The sequence below is a fragment of the Trachurus trachurus genome (assembly GCF_905171665.1).
Source record: "Trachurus trachurus genome assembly, chromosome: 14".
NCBI lineage: Eukaryota > Metazoa > Chordata > Actinopteri > Carangiformes > Carangidae > Trachurus > Trachurus trachurus.
This window is the reverse complement of record NC_139903.1, coordinates 20,994,104-21,007,922: the sequence shown is the minus strand read 5'-3', so window position 1 is coordinate 21,007,922 and position 13,819 is coordinate 20,994,104.

Sequence of the window (13,819 nt, the reverse complement as noted above, 5' to 3'; positions counted from 1 at the left end):
TAGACACACACACATTCATGCACGAAGAGTGCAGTATCCAAACATGACAGCCACCAGGACCAGGATCAGCATTAATCAGGAACAGATACAGAACCAAAATCATCACTGTGCACCCGTGTTAACACTGTTTCTCCTTCCTAACATAAAACAAGTGATAGCAGGCATCTACACAATCCAATAGTAGTTATACACAGATAGTGGATTTATCAGGTGGGAGCTGGTGATGGATCACATCCATTGGGGTTCTTGATTGTTCATTGGTTGGATCTGTGGGAGATGGGGTAAACTTTATGATCGCCAATTTCCTCATAGGAATCTCATGGTGGTTTGTACCTTCCACAAGCCAATAATGAGGATGATCTGGAGATTAAGGGTTAGTTATTGTAGATGTGTCAGACGAATTGGCCTGTTATGTACAGTAATTAACCGCTCCGTTATCCAATCATCATCACCTTTTATGGAAACAGGGAACATACGTCCAGGTATATGTGGACATAAGATCAGAGCACGGCTGTATAGCATGCAAAATGTCATGCAGTTTAGCATTGGAGCTCCTCCAGGTTCTCATAATGATATGATAATGCCCATCACCTGCTATCAGTCAACACAGTGTTTGCTGACGACTTAACACCAGAGCTAATGATCTACCAGGGACTCTGAGATGATTTTGGTGTTCCCATTTCTGAACAGTTGTCTGTTGATTTTAAAACATACACTAATCTAGCTCTCACACACACACACACCACATGCCTTACTTCCTACTTCCTATGAATGTGGGACTCCGTCTCAACACATCCTGGACACACTTTCTTCTTCCGTAACGACGACAACAAAATGAACTATTTGTTTTCCTGACAAATCTGCTGCCAAGTCTTCACCGTCAACGCTGTCCTGTCACCATCTTTTTTTCTATTTTGAGGTATGAACTTTTCAAGGAGAGGCGGTGACACTTTTGTAAATATTTGTTAATATGTGTGCATAAGTGTGTCTGACAATACAATGAATGTATTGAGATTTATACTTGACTTTTTTTTTTTTTTTTTACATTGAATGTTAATATGAGTAATATTCCATGTTGAAACTTCCTTGCGATATAGTCTCCTTGCAAATGCGTCAAAAAAAACAAAACAAATAATCAACAGATACAATCAGAGAGAACTCTCCATGGAAAAAGTTAATAATCGGCTTGCGTTGCCTGCTGTAATACCTGTCGAGCTCAGAGCAATTTGCCAATGTTTGTATCCATGACATTACCCGTTGCCAAGGTGACCAACCTCCTTTGATGACGGTTTGCTTGCAATTTCTATTCAGCTTGGCTTCTATCCCCACTTTTTTTTTTCTCTTCCTCTCACTCTGCGTATTTGTTTAACACTTGACCTAAAGAAAGGCTGAGATGGGTGGATAGACCTCTCATGTAATCAGTCCTGATTGTGGCGGTGGATTAGACTCTTACAGATTGCAGAGACAGGCATGTTAACCAGGATGAACGGCAGGTTTACATGCATACATACATACATACATACATACATTTACCATTTACCATTTACCATTTACATGGTTGCATTACATTAACTGTTGGTGTGCGGCCTCTGCTTCTCCTCCACCTGGGAATGCCCACACATTTTTGTGCAGTGGTGTAGCCGTTACATTTGTCAACAACAGGAACTACAAAATGACAAAAATGCTGCACTGTACAAACAAAGATGGTCATTAGCTGGGAAAATATAACGAAGGAATGGATCAAGAATTTGACAGAATTATATATTTACTGACTGAAAAATCAATTTGATCAAACATAAACCAATCTTACATGTTTAAACCCACACCCGATCTCACCTGACCTTAAGCTTTCGCCGTAGACTTCTACCTCTTTTTCTAGCACTTCACTGTGAGAAAATTGTTAAAATAACAAAAGATGTGTTGCCTCAGTGACTTGGTACATGTCAAGGAACAAAACTGTTTGTGTTGGAGATGTTATGTCTAGAAATTTCCTCCTTTATGTCATTGGAACACGTCATAGAACTGGCCTGTTAAACTAGGTCCCTCATGTTTAACATGCCATTTCTCCATAAGGGGGACGCGTTCAAGTATTGTTAGACCAGTTCTACACTTCTGCTAGCCTGACAAGCCAGACTATATCACTAAAATGTATAGTCTGGAAATAAAACGACCGGTAGACCTCGGCTCAATCCAGGGGGCGGGATGAAGGCTGTCTTTCAAACTGCCTCTGCACCAATAGGGTAGCGCTACGACCAATCAGAGCAAAGAGCAGGATGACGTTAGCCTGACAAGCCAATTAAAATGTATGTCGTCATCGCGTTAAGCCCGCCCAACGACTCTCTAAACAGATAAAGCGCTGTGATTGGTGAACACAATCGGTGTTCGAGACTCAAAAAGTTCCTATGGCTCGTTTCTAGACCCACCTACGGAGCAAATATATTTGCTGCCGCTAGGGTGCGTCTAGATTTCTAGGCTACACTTCTGCCACATATGGAAAAGATAATTACAGCAGCACCACCAACACTCATTTACTGCAGGTGGCGCTTTACTTCGTTGAAATTAAGGCAGCTGCCATTTTCCACGCAAGTAGGTGGCGCAAATTGGATCACAGGTGCATTGCTTTTTTTTCTTCCTCTTCTTTTTTTTTATTGTCATGGACACCGAGGCTGTAGGATTCACCCACCTTGAATTTCGCAACAAGCATGAAACATTGATTGAACTGGGTCTGTCCAATCTATGTTCACTAAGGAGGAAACATATCCTCTTATTTCAAACTGTATGATTATTTTATTCTTTATTCCCAAGGAAACAAGTTCTCTTTCAAGGAGAGAGCACTGACCACCCACTGTGTACATAACTGTAGTTTTGGTTTCAGAAGACTTTGTAAATATTTGTTTGGTTTTATTTCCTATTATAATATTAATATTTGTTTGTTTTTTGTTTGTTTTTTTCTTTTTTAACTAATGGGATTTTAGATCGGTTTTATGTGAATGTTTTTTTGTTGTTGTTTTTTCGTTTGGTTTTGATACATCGCGTGAAAGAGAATTTATCATCTTATGGAAGATTAATAAGAACAACAATGTTTTATTTTTTGTTTGTTGAAGATGCTGCAATGATAATAAAATTCATACAATAATATTGGATTGTTTCTTTGATCGTGGGACACTATAGATGTCACTCAATACATCTAGTGAGAAGGTTTGGAAAGCCGGAAGTTTCACTTACATTGTAAATACATAGTGTATTTTCGTGTACTTACAGGTCCTTGTTACACTTGTAATAAGAAATGCTTGTGCAAAGAGAGAGGCCACTTTGGCATTTCTTATTACAAGTGTAACAAGGACCTGTAAGTACCCCAAAATACACTATGTATTTACAATGTAAGTACATGTTATTACATACGGTTACATAGGTAATTACACTGTAATTAATTAGGTAGATACACAGGAACAAGGACCCCTTAAAATAAAGTGTTACCTTGACTTCTACTACATCCCACTATAGGAAAATGTCCAGTTTTGGTCATATGTTCACTATAAGATTTATTGTCTATGTATGTCTACAAAGGCAGTTTAGTCCCAGCAGATTCTTCAAGCTAGGTCTTAATCTGCAGGCCATGGTGAATTAAAACACAAAAAGCAGTTCTTCAGTTTCCCAGATCATAGATGTAGTAGATGTATGCTTTTCCTGACATCAACCTCTTCTGAGGCTTCTGTTTCCATTCATTTCATATCTGAAGCATTAAATTCACCTTCAACACATTTTGTTCTTCTCCTCTAAAGATTAGAGTTTCTTGTGAATGTCCCGAATCGATAAATTCTTATCTGTGAGGACATAATAGATTGGGTCAAATATTTAAAAATAGGTTAGTGACACTTTTTGTTAGAAACACAGACAAACCAGAGTTAATCATTCCCCTGCATCGACTCCTCTGCTCTGTTATGGCTCTGCCGGTTGAAGATACCTGATTGTTTTAGCCTGACGTGGCAGCTGAAGGGAATTACCCTCGTGGCAGGTAGCTCTGCTGGGTCCGCGTGATACAGAAGAACATGTTGGTCTGACAGGGAGCAAATGACAACAATTAAGCAAGAATAATAAGACAGATAATGAAGGTATTAAAGGCAGAGAGGGTGGAGTTGGCTGCTATATTTTGCTGGCAGAGAAAGTAATCATTATGGTTGTGCCAAGATACTTACAGCACAGAGCCTCAGAAACTTGCCTCATCATCTGGGACAACGCCCCTAATTTTAACACGTAATGTACTGTGCATGTGTGTGCAAAGGTGTTCTTTATTATGTACAAAGTGAATCACTGCGATTCATTGAAAAGATATATTTTTGCTTAAAATGTGCATCAGCAGCATCTACAGAATCACAGAAATTGTTTTCAGGTCTGTTCCTGTCTCTTCCCAGTGCAACTTAACCTCCTTGACTCTGTTGATCGTTACAAATACATGTTGTGCTGCCAAAGCATTGCTCAATCCCACAGAACCTTGATTCAAGTTCTAGACAAGATCTCAGGATCCCAGAGTTTGCAAATACTGTGTGTGAGGTGTAATTATCAGGTATGTGTATGTGTTTGTAAAATGTGTGTAAAAAGCTACAGAAGACATGGAGCATATTTCCTTTTGATTTGATGGTGATGAAGCCATGAAAACATAATGTTCAGTTCATTTTTCTGCCAACTGACGCATAATCTTTAATAGTGGAACAGGCAGATACAGGTTTATACTGGGTGTTTTATTGTACTTCAGACCTGAATGTACAGTCATGAAACATCATAATCTGAGCATGGAGTCAGTTAGGGTTACGGCTTGGGTTAGGGGTTTGGATGGGGTAGGGGCCAGCACTTTGGCCCAGACAGAATATAAGGAATATAGGGTGGGGTGCCTCGATGATTCTTGATGACAGTGTCCCATTGCTACTGCTCTAACAGCAATTCAACATTTTGTTCGGTCAGATGGAAAATTCCAACATCTACCAAAGGATCGGTACAACAATTTTGAGATAATACAAGCTGTTGAGCTCAGTGATTCGGAGGGTTTGGATTTTGAAGTATTTAAAAACTTGATCTGCTCTGTGTACATAAACTCTCTCTCTGATCACAGATGTAAACAGACATGTCGTTGGTAGCAGCAGAGCTCTGTTCAGATGAACCAAGTGTTTATCTCCAATAAAGTTCCTTTTGTGTTCATGTAAACCTTCTTTGGCCTCAGTCTCCTGAATGGTCACCTGGGGCCCGGTTCAGCTGGCTCCTGGCCTCGCTGCTCATTCCACCATTGCAGCACTAAAACTCTTGTTTAAACTTGTCCGGCTGATTCGACGGTGCTGTCTGCAGCCCTCTCTGGTAGAGAAGCAGCTCTCAGTGGAATAGACGGCAAAATACATCCAGGCCGTGGTGCAGAAAGACTATATAAACACTTACCTGTATCTCTTACAGCTGTAGGAGCAACAACTCTGCAAAAGTCCTAAATTTGTGATGTCATCTTGAGAGCCGTTAGCTGTTACCTGCTCTTCAAAAAAGGGAAAGAATGGGAAAAGTTCATAATACATCACCCCACAGGTATTCAAGCCAAAGTAATGCATCTGTAATGTAGATACAAGAAGAATTGCAGGTTGTTATGTTGTATATGTATGTTACAGCCCGGGGTTCAAGCAAAAAGCCATCAATTTTATTTACAAAGCAAAAAGGAACAGCAAAGCTCAGTATCCATGTAGTGAAGGTGCATGTGTGTCTGTGTGTGTGTGTGTTCTTGTACATACTACGTTATGAGGATCGGAAAGAGTTTTTAACCAACAGAGTGAGGACATTTTTGGGAAGTGAGGACATTTTGGCCGGTCCTCACTTTTTCCAAGGGCTGTTTGAGTGTTAAGACTATAGGTTATAATTAGGTTTAAGTTAGGTTAAGAGTAATGGTTATGGTTAGGCATTTGTTTTGGATGGTTAAAGCAGAAGTAAGCAATATTTTTGTGTTAATATAAGTCTTAAATAGTTATATCTTCCGACAGCAATCACTTACATAGAGTGTTTGGACCGAAACACAGGTCTCTCAGTCACTCTGCTCTGCTCTGAGCCGAGGAGAAAACTTTTCTTGTATCCTACAATTTTTATCCAATGAGGAGAGAGAACGGCATGAAGGGCTGTGTGTGCAGCCAAGGGATGCGCGTGAATGTGGTGACGTAGGGACGAGGAGCAATAGATCCATGACGAGGGCGGGGGCTGCTAACTCCATCGGCTGACAAGAAGTTATGGTGCGTTCAGGGCAGCCCGTAACTCGTGTTTTTCCGACCTGTGAAGTCGTACCAGTTCGATCTGGTGCGAGATCACGGGTCGGAAGTTACGAGTGGCCGTTATAGTGCACTTTCACAGGCAACAGGTCGGAGAAACGCGAGTTGCGGGTTGCCTGGAACGCTACAAAGTCGTAAGTCGTGACTTGAAGCTGTAACTTACAGTTTCAAAAGCCTGCCTGGAACGCAGCATTAGCCAAAACGACCGGATCGCTTACTTCTGCTTTAATGTTAGGGTAAGGGGCTAGGGAATACATTATGTCAATGAGTGTCCTCACAAAGATAGCATTACAAGGATGTTTGCGTGTGTGTGGACAGGCTACAGCTACAGCCACACCACCTCACAGGCGGCGTGGAACGAATGAGAGAGAGTGAGTGAGTGAGAGTGTGGCGGCTGACATGGAGTATGAGCGCTTCACTGGGCCCAGGTGCAGCTCAGCAGCTGATGATGGTCCCACCTCAACTGGAACCTGGAAGACAAAGGACAAACCAGCAACCAGCAACCCAACACACCTCCATTGTAGGGAGGAGCCATCACAAAACGCTGATAAGATTCAAGGGAAACAGAATGTGAATTAGTGTTTATTTCCGTCAACCATCTCAATATATTCAAGAGGGTGGGAAATGAATTTATACTAATGCCTGTTCCTTTTATTCTTCACTTTTCTGGCTTTCTGTGGAAGTTGAAGCCAGTAACACTGGGTGGGAGCCACACACATGACAGATTTGTCAACAAAAGAGAAGCAGGTACTGCAACTTAACATCGAGGTGTTTTCAAATGTTTTTTTCCCATCCTTTATGGCACTGTGATTCAATAAGCCATGATCCACCCACACAGGTGATTCTGGTCATGCTGGCTCTTTTAAGGATTATTATTCACCTGTTAATCCTGTTGCAACTGTTGAGACAAGACAAACCTTGACCAAAAAGTATCAGTAGCTCTATGTTTACTTGTCATCTGAACTGGAACATCACTTTCAACTTGAACTTGAGCAGTTAAAGTATCTGATCAGTCAGAGCAACCGACAACACATGTGAGGCCGTGCCAGGGTTTTAACCTTTAAGTGCTTGTACAGTGAGAGCAAAGCTGTAGCAGTTTGGCCAAAATACCTGTCGACAGGTGCAGAGGGTCTCATTGAAAGTTACAGAAATCGCCTGACTGCAGTGATTGCCTCAAAAGGCTGTGCAACAAAATATTAAGATTTAGTTAAGGGTACCATCATTTTTGTCCAGGCCATTTCATTTGTTGTTTTTTTGTAGTTTTTTTAATAATTCTGTTGAAGCACAGTTCAAAAGCAATCTCTGATTTTCGTAAATTAAGATTAAGTAGTTCAGAACAAGTAATTTCAGTGACAATTGTGAGTTTTTCTGTCTTTAACAGAAGGGTACCAACAATTTTGTCCACGTCTGTATTTAGTTGTGGTTCAACTTTGAAGGAAATCCATATTTCCATGCACCTAATCCATCCAGTTGACTTATTTCCTTTAACTTTCCTGAGAAACTATGAACCTGTAAAACTAAGCATTAGCAATCATATTCTTTATTAAATTAAAAATTACACTTTTTGTAAATATGACATCACATGAAAATGGAGCAAACAATATGGTGACACTTTGAATTACTAAAAGGCAGGGAATGTGCGTGTTCAATCTCAGAAATATAAAGGTAACTAATATCAGAGAGATCTCTTGTTCACAGTGAAACTAGAACCAGGACGTCAGACTGAACAAAAACAAAAAAGAAATTTAGGGGGTAATGAAAGACTTCATTCAGCAGAGGCCAGAAAACATCACTTGACATGTTCGGGATGAAATTCCATGGATTGCTTTTGCTTCTTCAGGCATCTTCAAGTTTCTCTACACATCTGAAGGCGTGTTGACAACTTTAAAAGTTACTGTCGACATCACAGTGGGACAACAACGTCTCAGTCATCTCAGTCAAAGTGCATTTAAGGTGAAGGTCCTTTCCATTCACAAAACCCCAAATTAACTTCTCCAGCAACTTTTGTCAACGTAGCTTGACCAGTATTGCTGCATATAGGCGTTGTTTTAACTGCTTACATTAAAGACAATGTTGCAGACAAAAGCAGCCTTGCACATCACGCCATGCCCAGATGACATGTGAGGAGATGGAAAAGGGATTCGAGCCAACAAAGCTGTCAAAACAGCCCACAGCACCTGCAGACTGTGACTTGTCACTCAGACATGCAGGGATCAGCTGTATTGTTCGACTGGATCTATAGTTTAGTAAAGAGATGCCTGGGCAAGACTCACCAAAGCCACAAAGCGTACATCGCCGTATGATCCATTGCACAGAAAGCGTCTTGCAGGATTGTTATGGCAGTGCTCAGTCTTCACAGGCTGCATTTTAGCAACAATCAGACATGTTTGTGTTATGTGATCACACCCCTGTCATTCTTGATCACAGTTTTTTTTTTTCACAAGTTAATCGCCCTCTTGACATATCACTGATTCTTGAGAGTCGGGACAAAACATGTCCCACATAGAAAAGTCTTATTTATATCAAAAATAAAGAAATTAATAATGATTGACATACTCACAAAGTTAGATCTAAAGGAGTTGTGAATACTGATGTTATGTTTTAGCATAGATAATTCCTTTTTGGGGGGATATTTGTTTAATTATATGACCAGTGGTCAGACGGCCCATGTTATTTCTCTTGTCCTCAGCAATAGGTCACAATATTCACCAGCCCCAAAAAACTTTAAAAACCTCTACAATTGTGAAAACATTTATATCAAATCAAAGATAAGGGTTATAAATGTATACAACAATGCATGCCATGAACATCTAAAAATATTTTCCACAGAAATCTGCCCATCAAAGTTGTGTCCTCTGTTTCCGTCAACTCCGTCAGATTTTTTCATAAACCTCATTAAATCAGGCAATAGCATGGCCAGCTATCCCCTAAGGATCCCTCTTCATTCTCCTGACTGTGGTGAATGCATCAATACCACACATGGTCTGTTAAAGTTGACATTTTTTGATATTTTAGATGAACAATGTCAATTTTCCTATGGTCACAGCCGGAGCATGTCAACACCATCTCTCACTTATGATACTTTTTTAAAACCATAGTGGACTCAATGAAAGTATTTTATTGAGATAATGGAGACAGCTAGCAATAGCCAAAAAACTAGCTAGCTAGCTGCAGGGCTTTTTTCTGCAGAAGGAAAAAAACATGCCATTTCGTCAACTCCGTCAGAGTCAACTCCGTCAGGTTTTCTGTCTGACGGAGTTGACATGTAAGCTGACGGAGTTGACAAATTCACCAATAACTGCTTAAATGTGCTAATATTATACTATTTTCAAATATAGTAAAGGAATAGAATGTTATTTTAGGGTTTTATCTGCACATTAATGTAGGTATATAGCATGCAATTACATTATTTTACAATATACTTATGATTTGTAGAGCATGGCCAGACTGTGGTCTGCTTATTGAATAATTGTCTTATCTTTTCTATCTGCTTATTATTGAATGACTTTCCAGCACATGTGTTATATAAGCACTTGTCTACATGTTTGATTTATTGATTGATGCAAAATTTTAAAGGTACAGTGTGTAGTTTTCACTATTGAAAATATTCACACTTCTTATAGAGCAGGGAAGAAGTTCAGTGTTGCTTTTTCAAATCAGTTTACTTGGACCATCATACCAAAAGTGCACCTGTGGTAATTTTGTCTTGATATATTTTAAGACATGATCCATAGGATATGTGTCCAGAATGCCACAGCATCCAGTCTCTTTGACTCGGACAGTGTGCAAAACCCTGCCTTTTCAACCGTCATTAGTGTAATATATGCAGTACAGTGTCATCTGTGGCAGATATGTCCAAAACAGACACATCTTCCAATCAAATGCTAGATAATGTGACATTATAGAAGGTCTTCGGAGTACAAAATGAAGAAGTGCAATTTTTTATAGTTTGAAATGGTGTATTTACAGTTTTGTTTATTATAGTTGAATTTAAAATATGTTCAGTAAGACAAGGGATTGCTATTTCTTAATTTAGTGTCACTTCCATCTGTTTAAAAAAGGTTTTGCTCATTGATCAGAAATGCAAATACAATTTTGTCAACTCCGTCAGCTCCGTCAGATCTTCATCAGCACCGCCAGATACATGTTTTTGTAATTTTTGGGGGAAACAAATAATTCTTTCTTCAGTTTTTGTTGTTTAAGTAATAAAGGATCATCAGATCTACATCCTCTTGTGTTTTATTCACTTTAGGATTTTTTTCTATAGTGGCAAAATAAAAGATAAAGTTGGAAAATGCTAATTTTTAGAAATCTGTGTATTCATAACAGTGTGAAATTAAACCTTAAGTTTATATCTTACTTTTTATTGCATATCAGAGCAACTAAACACTATTAAAAAATACATCAGAACTTAACATTCTTGTTAGGCTATTATAATTATATAATTATATACCTTTAGTGTGTCTGACGGAGTTGACACAAATCAAGTCCTTAAGGTAAACATGTGAATTTGTTAAAAATGTTTTTCAACCTCCAGCCTGCACCTTTACATGGTTAAATAGAACAGATCTTTATCTACATGAATATATAACTCTAATCAATATAGTGTAAATTTTCAAAAAAAGTTTTTCAGAACGTGTTTTGTCCCGACTCTCAAGAATCAGTGATATACAATCAGGAAATATAATATTTTTAAGCACAGGAGAAATGCATATCAGTCAGGGAGCTACTTGGAAGCAGAACTTCCTGTTAGGAAATGTGTGTTATCTAGTTTTCTGTGATGAGAAAACTGTGGTAAGGACAGTAAGGTGAGCAAAATAGATCTGATTTCTTAGTTTGACCCCTTATACCAACCAAATCTAGCCCTTGCTTTGTAAATTGCTAGAGCCAGAATCTGATATGCCCAGATGTGGAAGTCTATGGGCCAGGCTCAGGTCAACACTTAAGTAATTTACTAGGAACACACTGTTTATTCAATCATCCGGACGAGTGGCATCAGTGCAAAGCATGAAACCTCATGGATGCAGATGGGTCGTGATCATATCAGACACCGGATTGTGGAAAAACTGTGATCTCTGTGATGCTGTGTGTTTACTCGGAACCAAAAACTTCCCGGGAACAACATGCTCTGTTGACGGGAACGCCTTTGATGTCGATGGGAGAGTATGTATACTGGTTGGTGGCTACAGTAACTCAGATAACCATTCTTTTACGACTGTGGCGAGCAGAAAAGCAGAACACCACTGGACATTTGAAGACCGGACCTGATCTGGATCTGATCCCTCTGTATTTCTGCAGAGTATTCGGTGTCAACAGCCTGAATCCTTGGAGCCAACCTGCCTTTGGGCACCAGTCCAGGCTGCTGCTGGTAATGGTGTGATGAGTCATACAGTCGGTTGGCTGTATAGGGGTTGTGGAGTGAAACAGTTGTCATGACAATAAACTTTGATGTCGTTGCCGATACAACACATAAATATTACCTGTTGGCCAGAGTAGTGTGTGCATTTCACTGTGTCAAGAAATCATATGAAGCCATGCCATAAAACTGACAAGAAAATTACACAAACAAAAACTAACAACATAAAAGGAAACATGTCAACTCGTGTTAAGACTGAGCTTGCATGTGAACCACTGACAACTCTCTCCTTTAAACTATCCCGACTTGTTTTGCAGGCCAGAGGAAGCAGGTAGGCGGCGAACTGCAGTGATTGATGATGATACAATGCCCAGAATTATATATTCACTAATTAACAGGAATAAGAAGTGTGCAGCACAGCATGCAGACCACTTCCTGTCGCCGCTGTGCCTCGTTATGCAAGACGCCAAATCAGTTAAAGCACCAACGTTTTGAACGCAGCCGTCACTGTCTGTATGAATCCAACGCCTGACGCTAGTGTGGGTTAATGATTGACCCGATCATGACTGCACCAGGCCAATAAAGCCATTTAGAGCAAACGGCAAAGACAGAGTCTCATTTAGAGCCAACACACACACACACACACACACACACACACACACACACACACACACACACACACACACACACACACACACACACACACACACACACACACACACACTTTTTTTATGACTTACAGCACTTTATTCTGTGACTTTTCATTAATCCAGTTTGACCTCAGTGTTCTCTTTGTGTTTGAAAAATCTTGTGTAAATGTTTTATTTCTGTTAACATAAGGTCAGTAACTTTTAATGGAGCTTAATCCACATTTTAAATAAGATAATTATTGACTCTGGCAGATGTTTACACCTGCAGCTTAACCTCAGCTGACACCTCTGCTGCTACCTGTGATGGATGTTTAGCTCCGTCCTCCCTCATGATGGTAGGATTCCTTCACGTGTCCCCCCCCCTCCCTCCCATCCTCTGTTATAATGCGCCCTCTCGTGGCGGACATCTCAAATTACAAGTGTAATATACCAGGCAACAGTGACTCTATCTATCGTCTCACTGTATCCTGGGATCCAAAAATAAAATATTCATGTGTTAGTTAAACTAAAATCTTTTTGTCCTGTAATTCTTCAAACATATTTGAGTTCCTATTTCTATTTTGAGTAAAAAAGAAACTTTTACACTATTGAAATATAGTGATTTTAATCAATGTTCTGAGTTAGATTTTCCCTCAAAATATTATCTTTATTTTATTTTATGACACAGACATTATTTAGTCTCATTTATTTCATTTACTGTATTTAATTTAAGACTAAGTACAGAAATTGATGTTTTATCATACTGACTACAATTTCATGAATTAAAAAAACTTTAATAAAGATATTGATATTCTATAATTTCCAATAATCAAAATTCTAAGTTTATGTAATTACATTTACTTTTTATTTGTTTATTCGTCTGTTTGTTTCTATGGCAACATTGGTTGGCCGGTTCATGTCCTTGACCTTTCTGTTGGTGGAACTAATATATTCATGATTCCCAGAGGATGAAGCAAAATAACCTTAATGACCCCTGACTCCTCACATGGTGACATCATCAGGTCAAATTCTAAATGTGGCCAGTGCACCATTAACATCATCGGACTCGGCTTCACCTTTAGTGCTAATTTATGATCGAATGTTAACACACTAAGCTAATATAGTGAACATGGTAAACATTTCATCTGTTAAGTGTTTTCACTTTGCAGATAAACTGACATTTATCTTCTACATTGTAGTTCGACAATAATGAACCAAGAAAAAGAGGACAAGACTTTACATTTGCCTGTGAGGTGGACAATTCCGTATTGTCTTGGGGTTTTTCCAATCTCATAATGATAATAGTAGGCTACATACATAGTAAATTGACCATATGGGTTTCAAAATCCCATAAGGTTTTTTCTCATGAGCCATTGGGTTTAGAAGTATCACCATCATGTCTAAAAAACAATACAGAGACATCAGACTTTAAATTGCACCAAAAACATTTTTTATTCTATAAAAGAAGAAGGAAGGGAGGGGGAAATAATCACAACTGTACAGGGAGAAACTGACTTTTAAACACCATGAGTCACAGTATCAAAAAG